General features: G+C 55.9%; 1 long non-coding RNA gene across 1 annotated transcript; it reads right to left on the bottom strand.

Annotated features, from left to right (window-relative positions):
• Positions 1–6: 6 nt before the first annotated feature.
• Positions 7–4167, bottom strand: LOC113220928. The gene is made up of 3 exons (XR_003307576.2): positions 3978–4167; positions 2553–3864; positions 7–1404 (listed from the first exon to the last, which is right to left on the bottom strand). It is a non-coding gene; the product is annotated as an uncharacterized LOC113220928 (long non-coding RNA).
• Positions 4168–8751: the final 4584 nt, after the last annotated feature.

Raw genomic sequence — 8751 nt, 5'->3', positions numbered from 1 at the left:
TCTTGAGGTGAACTTCCTTAAAAGAAATGCGTCCAAATGCTCCAACACGTTCGAGATCATATCTCGGAAGGGTAAAGTTCTTTACAGAGTCTGCAAACAAATTGTGACTTCGGCTCTGCCAGGGAAAGAATGCCCAGGCGACCCGCCGTGGCGGGCTTCCCCAGGGACAGCCCAGGTGTGACCCATGTGGGCTCGAGGCCACCGTATTTGATGCTACCTGCAGAGCTGAGGGCAGCTGTCTCCCATTAACCCGAGGCTGTACCAACCAAGACACGTTCCCACATAATACTGGTTTCCAAAGTACCTTTTTCCCCAGAAGCAAAGAGGCGTGGACTTACTAACCTTCAATACGTGTAACTCCTCCCAGGTGGCAAAACCAGGGCAACAGAGAACACGGCTGTTCTGCCAATGTATCCTAATCTCACATGCCTGCACACAAACTCTCAAGCATTTCAGCAAGCTTTTGGACATGGAACTCAAAAGAATGACCCATAAATACTTTCCAATACACACAGCATCTTAATGTTTTTTTCTTTCTTTTTTATTTTTTGCAGACACAGAGTCTCACTATGTTGTCCAGGCTGCTCTGGAACTCCTGGGCTCAAGCAATCCTCCTGCCTCGGCCTCCCAATACACTGGGATGACAAGCATGAGCCACCGTGCAGGACCCACAGCAACTAAATTCCAAAATAACCTTGAAACCCTGACCGTACACCCGCCCTGGTGGCTTCCAGAGGTCAGTGCCTCTTCCCGTGCCAAAGGTTTCTTGTCTTTCGCGGCCCGGGTAAGGTCACTCAAGATGCTCCCTCTGCCTCTGAAGGCCTTTGACTGAGAAGCCACTCTGGGTCCTATCCCGACCCCAAGGCGGCTCCATTCCTACTCGCACATCTCCCCGCCGGTTTAAGTCACGCTGGCCAGGCTATTTCCACTTCACTCTCCTAATTTCTCCAATCCCAGCCTCTGCTGCATCACGTTTTCTTTCTCTGAGAACGCAACCCTGCAGGAGGAATGCTGACGCTGGGGTCCTTTAACTAGAACGCTAAAGCCAGAGCACTTCCCAGGGGCGCTGGGGAGCGGGCTGCGGGGCGGGGCCTGGCGCTGCCACCGGGGTCTCCCGCCCGGGCGCTGGGCCTGGGGAGGCTGCCCTGCGGGCTGGGGGAGCGCGCCGCGTACGGATTTCGGGGCCTGGGCGCACGCAGACGACCGGCCGGCATCACGTAGGCGCTCGCGAGGGGCGGGGCGGCGCCCACAGCGCCCCAACCTGCAGCGCCCGCGCCCACCCCGCGCGCTCAAGGGTGAAGGGAAGGTCACCGGGCGGTGGGCTGTGGGCCCATCCCCGCTCCATCCTTGTGCAGTGCGCGGTCCAAACGGGAAGAAATCCGCCATCCGGGCCTTTCCACGCATCTGCGGCAGGAGGAACCGGGAAAATAAAAATCAAAACCCAGCTCGGGCCCGTCGGGTCTCCAGCCTGCGCTATCGCTAAGGCTCCCAGGTAGCGTTCGCCTGGGAAGCCCCGATCTACCCGCCAGGGGCTGCACGGATCCGGGCGCTCCACCGTCCGGGCACCGGCGCCCTCACATGCACCCGGGGCCTGGGGCGAGCAGTCTCCACCACCTCCCGCTCTTCAATGTTAAATGTCCTCCCGGGGCGCCCGCATCCTGGGCCCAGGCTGGGGCCCCTCCTGGAGAGCCGCTTCCACATTGCAGGGCAGGGGAAGCCCAGAGCCCGCCCCGCGGCGCCGCTGACGTCCCGGAGTCCCCGCTTCCTGGTCCTTCCCGTCGGGGGAGGCTGGCGGGGAGGGCCTGGGACCCATTTTAGTTTTCAGTTTTGTCAGGAGCGGGAAGGCGACAGCACATGCAAGCGCAGGAAACCCTTTTTAAAAAATCTCCCAGCGGAAACGCCAGGGGCTGCCAGACCGCCTCGGAGACGCCAGGCGGGAACCCAGAGCAACCCCGCCCCGTCCTGCATTACAGCAGCCGGGACCCCACCCATGCCGCGCGGGGGACGAGGCGACAAGAGGCGCTCAGGGACCCGACCGTTTCTTCCTGACATGCTAGGGGGTGGCCTGGGGTGGAGTTCGGGGTCGGGGGGCCTCTTAGGAAGTCATCGCGCTGTACCCACGCTTCGGAGCGGAAGCCCGGCCCCGTCCTACAGCTAAGAGGCAGAACGACTCCCGAGGGTCCTCCAGGCGACCCCCTCTGCCAGGCTCAATTTAAAACATAAACCGGAAGGGGTGGAAAGCTCACTATCTTCCGGATGGAGATTCCTACCGCCATGTCCCTTCCTCCTCGGCCCCACCCGGCAAGGACCCCAGGGCTGCCGTGCGGCTCATGCCGCCCCGCAGGTACCCCTGCCGCCCCGGGGTACGGGCTTCCCCCCAGTTCTCCCCATTGCTTCCCCGCTCTTCTCCCCGGTTCTTCCCATCGCTTCCTCACCTTTCCCCGGATCCTCCCATCGCTTCCCCCCTCTTTTGCCCCGCCCCTCCATCCCCTTCGCCCTGTTATCCCCCTCTCCGTCTGTCCCTCCCTCGCCGCTGGGAGGGGAGTGCGCACCTTGAGCGTCCCCGCCGCTGGTCAGCACGCCGATGGCCTTGCCGGCCCGGAGAAGTGCTCCAGGAACTTCCGCAAGGAGCCCTTGGGGGCCTGGGAGTCATCCGCGTCCATGGCGAGGAGGCCGAAGGCAGCCGCTAGTCCGGGTGCGCAGCAGGCAATGGTGACTCTGCCCGCGCGCGCCGGACTCGGAACGACCGCCCCGCCCGGCCCCAGCGCCAATGGGCGGTGACAGGCGGGGCCCGAGCGCACGGGAGGGGCTGCGGGGGCGGGGGCGCGGCTAGGGGCAGGGGCAGGGAAAGGGGCAGAGCTGGCGGGGGCGGGGGGGTGTGGGCAGGAGCACCTACGCGGGGGTCGTCGTAGGTGGGGGCCGCGCTAGCGGTGAGGAAGGCCGCAGAGGCGGGGGTAGCGCCACAGGTGGCGGGGTCCCTGCGGGTGGGGCCGCTTTGCTGGTGCGCGAGCCTCGCGGGTGGGTTGGAGGACTCTGGTTGAGGGCTTTAGAGATGCCGGGAGCTCCCCAAGTGGGGGCAGGGGCAGCGTTTGGGGGAGGGGAGACCGCAGGGGGGCGGGGTCACATCGTTTGCGGGGCTGCCAGGGCGGGGTGGGATAGAACGCAGGGAGCGTCTCCCGAGGGGGCGAGGAAGACCGTGAGTGGGCGCCAACGCCAGGGCGGGTGGAAACCCCGCACTTGCCCGGAGCGCCGATGGCGGTGTGGGGTGGAATTGGGGCGCGGAGACCCCACCTGGATGCGGAGGCTGGCGGCAGGCCTGGCCGCTCGGGCTGTTGTCGGCGCCGAGCAGGGCCGCCCGCACGGCTTGTAGTTCCCGGCAGGATTCCTCCTGGGGCTGCGCTGGGAGCCTCGGGGCGCGGCTTCCTCGACCCCGCCCCCAAGTTTTCTCTGCAGCCTGAGGTCGGGAAGGATGGATGGAGAGTGGATCCTCCAGGTGGTGGGAAAAGCTGAGCGCGGCGGGCTTAGCTATGAGGAAGCTACGATTTCCCGGGCCCATGGGGGCTGTGGCCCTCCTGGGCCCCCAGCCCGGCCCTTGGGGAGAAGCAGCCTTGGGGTGGAGGAGGGTATCGGGGCGCGACCCTCAGAGACACCTGGGCGCGCGAAAGTCAGAGTGGGGCAGGAGGAGGCGCAACAGGACTGGCCTGGGGGGAGGCGGGAGGACCCTTCCTCCCCACGGACACGCGCGCTGCTGTAGGCTGTGTCGACCTCCGCCGGCTTCACTGGCCAACTCCACGCGCTGAAATACCACATCCAATGCGATGTGCGGTTGCCCATCCACAGCTTAACAGCCTGGTGCCTGGTACCCTGCCATGGGAGAGGGGGCAGCCCCCACAAAAGCACGGGCTTATGGGGCCCCGGTTCCTTCAGTGCCCACCCCACGAAGAAGGGCTCCCAAACGGCCCCACTCAACGGCTTACCCGAGGATGGTCCTGCATAGTGGGTGTTTGTTGAACAGACAAGAGACAACAAAAGAGACTGAGAAGAAGTTTGTTCTATGAACCGGGGAAGGTGAAGCAATCGCAAAGGAGAGTCTCCCCAAAGGGCAATCCTGGGGAAAAGATGGAGAGGCATGAATTTTTCTTGAATGTGTGCCTCATCCTGGGGCTCATCCTGCTGAGCATCAAATATTCATTGCAAACGAGGGGAAAAAAATATGCTGCAGACATTGCTGGATGGTCTGATCTCTCCCTTGGCCATAATTAACGGAGCAATTAAGCCAGGGAATGTGTAATTCTTTTTTTTTGAGATGGAATCTCGCTCTGTCGCCCAGGCTGAAGTGCAGTGGCCGAATCTCTGCAAGCTCCTCCTCATGGGTTTACGCCATTCTCCTGCCTCAGCCTCCCGAGTAGCTGGGACTACAGGTGCCCGCCACCTCGCCTGGCTAGTTTTTTGTATTTTTTAGTAGAGACGGGGTTTCACCGTGTTAGCCAGGATGGTCTTGATCTCCTGACCTCGTGATCTGCCCGTCTCGGCCTCCCAAAGTGCTGGGATTACAGGCTTGAGCCACCGCGCCTGGCCAGGAATGTGTATTTTTAAACAAGCCCCCTAGGTTACTTTGAATGCAAAGTCAGAGAGCACTGCTTTCATGCACTGAGCCTGAGCATTACTCTATTAATAAAAAAGGAGAGGAGAATCCTGGGTGTCTTAAGGTGGCAGTTGAGTGGCCTTTGCCTTCTGGCGGGCTGAAAGCAGACCAAGGCTCTAAGCACCTGCACCCACCGCTGGGCTCAGGATCTGTGCTGGAGAATAGAAGGGCTAATTTAATTATTCATGCCTTTTTAGAGCATATTACATGTGGAGAAGGTGGAACACACTGAATTTTATTTTAGCCAAATACCCCTTATCTCCTTATACAATTGATAATTTTATATTGAACATTAGGGGATTGGTCATTTGTCATCAAATTGTCTATAATACAGAAAACGATAGATACAACCTAACATTTCAAACATGATGAGTTAAATAAATGATGGTAAAAATAGACGCTGCAGTAATATTTAATTGCTGTTATCACTACGAAGGTAAGTGTCTACTGACATGGAAATATGTTCAGGACATACAAATAAGTGAAAAGGCAGGCCTAGACACAGTGTGAACCTGTGTGTGCGTGTTTGTGTGTATGTGTGTGAGTCTGCATACATATGTAAATGTTTCTGAGCATTTTATTTCCTTTCTTTTGCTTAGTATAGGTAATGCCATTTTTCTCTCCAATGAACAGGTATTGTTTAGGGAATAGAAATAGTTAATTAAGGCTGGGCGCGGTGGCTCAAGCCTGTAATCCCAGCACTTTGGGAGGCCGAGACGGGCGGATCACGAGGTCAGGAGATCGAGACCATCCTGGCGAACACGGTGAAACCCCGTCTCTACTAAAAATACAAAAAATTAGCCGGGCGAGGTGGCGGGCGCCTGTAGTCCCAGCTACTCGGGAGGCTGAGGCAGGAGAATGGCCTGAACCCGGGAGGCGGAGCTTGCAGTGAGCTGAGATCCGGCCACTGCGCTCCAGCCTGGGCGGCAGAGCAAGACTCCGTCTCAAAAAAAAAAAAAAAAAAAAAAAAAAGAAATAGTTAATTAAAAACAATAAAATTTAGAGTGTCAAGACCCCCAAGAGTTTTGTCTGTATGTAAGGGCTGGGGTCAGGGTGGTCACTGACCGTCCTCACACATCTGTTCTCATGAGTTTGGCTCATTGCTCAGTCAGTCAAGGAATTAACGTATATTAATATATACCTGTAGCTAAGATGCAAAAGAATAGCTATGGCTTTTTTTTTTTTTTTTTTTTTTTTTTTGGCAAGTCATGTGTTTTAATGGTGCTAAAACTAGAGGTTTTTTGGGTTTTTTTTTTTTATAAATCTTGGGTCTTAGCAATGAATCTTCTAATTCAAGAGGAAGATATTACATGCCATGCTGACCGTACAGCTTCCACCCAGTAGGACCTGAGGTGTGTGTTTGTTCTTTATTGTCCCTTGACAAATTACTCCAAAGTGTGGCCCACACCAGCACACACTTATACCCCAGGAATGATTACTCCTTGGGCCAGGAGTTCAGGCTTCACTGGGTCCTCTGCCCCAGGGGCTCTCTGCGGCTGCAGCAGGTGTCTGCCCAGGGCTGCCGTGTCTTCTGAAGGCTCAGGCTCATCAGGGGAGGAGCTGCTTCCATGCTTGCTTCTGTGTTGCTGGCAGGATTCTGTTGCTTGCAGGCTGTTGGACTGAAGGCCCCAGTCTCTCTGTGGCATCGGCTTCAGACTGCCCTCTGCCCTGGGCAGGTAACTGGCTTTGCCAGAACTAGCACCTGGCAAGAGCCAGGGGAAGAGTTCCAGTGGACGGAACCTGCAGCCCCTCCCAATCCTATCTCAGGAGAGACCACCATCTCTTTTGCCTGGTTCTATTCATTAGAAGTGAGCCTCTGAATCCAGCCGTCTTCGAGGGTCTGGCTGTGCACATTAGGGGCAGGGGCCAAGGGGAGCCACTTGGGAGGGGAGGTGCTGCCTGGGACCTGCCTAGGACAAGGTGAAGGAGAACATGCATAGGGACAGATGCCCTTCCCACTTTCCCTCTGGTGAGCACAGGAGCTGTGGATGTGCCCTAAAGGAGTTCTGGCATCCCAGGAGGGAAGCAGCTCCCAGCCATGAGGGCACCATGACCCAGTGCCCCAGCATGTCGGGCTGCACATTCCAGGGCTACCTGAGCTGCAGCCTCTTCCCCTCCCCTGCTGTCTCTGCCTGTGTGTGGAGTGGGCATCTCAAATCTGCAGGGACCAAACTGAGCTCAGGCCTCTGCACCCTTGCACAACCCCCCACTGCTCAGTCTTCCTCACCTCAGTTCCTGGTGACTCCATCCTCCCAGGGGCTCAGGCTGAAGCCTTGCAGTGCTCCTCCACCCCAGCATCTAAGTCCCTCAGGAAAGTCCCTCTTGGCCCTTCATTGCATCTGGAGCCACTGGGGTCAAGCCACCACCTCTGACCTGGACCGACACAGGCTCCCTCCCCATCCCCTGCTCTGCCCCCACCTCCACCCCACCTCCATGCCTCGGGTGTCCTCAGCTTCAAAGTCAGGGTGCACCTATCAGGATGTAATTCAGGCATCTTCTCTGCTGACTCAGAGTCACAGGCCCCACACACGGCCCACTGGCCTGTCCTCTGATCCCATCAGATCCTGGTGCTGCCCAGAGGCCCATGCGGGCAAGCGACAACCTCAGGCCCAGCCTGCTCTTTCCTCAGCCCAGGCCCTCCTCTCCCTACCCACTCTGCCCGCCTTCCTCAGGTCTGTCTTGCAAGGTCTCCTGCATGGTGAGGCCTCCCCAGATCACCCTCTTAGAAATTTTGGGCTCCACACACACTCCTGTTCCCTCCCTGCTTCTCTTAAAACATCCTCGTCAGTGTCACACATGGGGCATTTCACCTATCTGCTGGGCTTCTCGACAGGACCCCTGCTGAACTCTGAATGCCGTGGATTCAGAGATCTTTGACTATTCCCTGCAGCAGGCCCAGGGCAACAGCAGAGCCCAGGACAGAGTGAACCTGTCATGGGTGCTGCTGAATGAATGAATGAAGGAGTGAGTGAATGAAGGAGTAAATGAGTGAGTAAATGAGTGAATGAGTGAGTGAGTCAGTCAGTCAGTGAATGAATGAGTGAGTGGATGAGTGAAGGAGTAAATGAGTGAGTGAGTGGGTAAATGAGTGAATGAGTGAACGTGACTGAGTGAGTGAATTGCTGAGTGAGTGAATGAGTGAGTGAGTGAGTGAATGGATGGATGAATGAATAAGTGAGTAAGTGAATGAATGAGCGATTTAGTGAATGAGTGAGTGAATAAGTAAGTGAATAAGTGAGTGAATGAGTAAGTGAGTGAATGAGTAAGTGACCGAGGGAATAAATGAGTGATGGGTGAGTGAGTGAGTGAATGAATGACTTAGTGAATGGGTGAGTGGGTGAATGAGTGAGTGAGCAAATGAGTGGATGAGTGAATGAATGGGTGAGGGAAAGAGTGAGTGAATGAGTCAGTGAGTGAACAAGTAAATGAGTGAATGAAGAAGTGAGTGAGTGAATGAACCAATTAGTGAGTAAATGGGTCAATAAATGAGTGAGTGTGTGACTAAAGGGTGAGTGAATGAGTGAGTGAGTGAATGAGTGAGTGAAGAGGTGAATGAGTGAGTGAATGATTGAGTGAATGAATGAGGAAATAAGTGAGTGAGTGAATAAGTGAGTGAATGGGAGAGTGAGTGAAAGAATAAGTTAGTGAATGGCTGAGTGAGTAAATGAGGGAGTGAATGAGTGAGTGAATGGGTGAGTGAATGAGTGAGTGATTGAGTGAATGGGTTAGTGAATGAGTGAATGAGTGAGTGACGGGGTGAGTGAGTGAATGGGTGAGTGAATGAGTGAGTGAGTGAATGGGTGAGTGAATGAGTGAGTGAATGAGTAAATGAACGAGTGAGTGAATAAAAGGGTCAGTGAATGAGTAAACGACTGAGTGAATGAGTGAGTGAGCGAGTGAAGGAGTGAATAAGTGAGTGAGTGAGTGAATGGGTTTGTGAGTGAGTGAATGAGTGAGTGAATGGGTGAGTGAATGAGTGAGTGAATGGGTTAGTGAATGAGTAAATGAATGAGTGAGTGAGTAAAAGGGTGAGTGAATGAGTAAACGACTGAGTGAGTGAATGAGTGAGTGAGCGAGTGAAGGAGTGAATGAGTGAGTGAATGAGT

The sequence above is a fragment of the Piliocolobus tephrosceles genome, unplaced genomic scaffold (genome assembly GCF_002776525.5).
Source record: "Piliocolobus tephrosceles isolate RC106 unplaced genomic scaffold, ASM277652v3 unscaffolded_16678, whole genome shotgun sequence".
NCBI classification, from domain to species: Eukaryota; Metazoa; Chordata; class Mammalia; order Primates; family Cercopithecidae; genus Piliocolobus; species Piliocolobus tephrosceles.
This window is presented reverse-complemented; position numbering and strand designations above follow the sequence as displayed.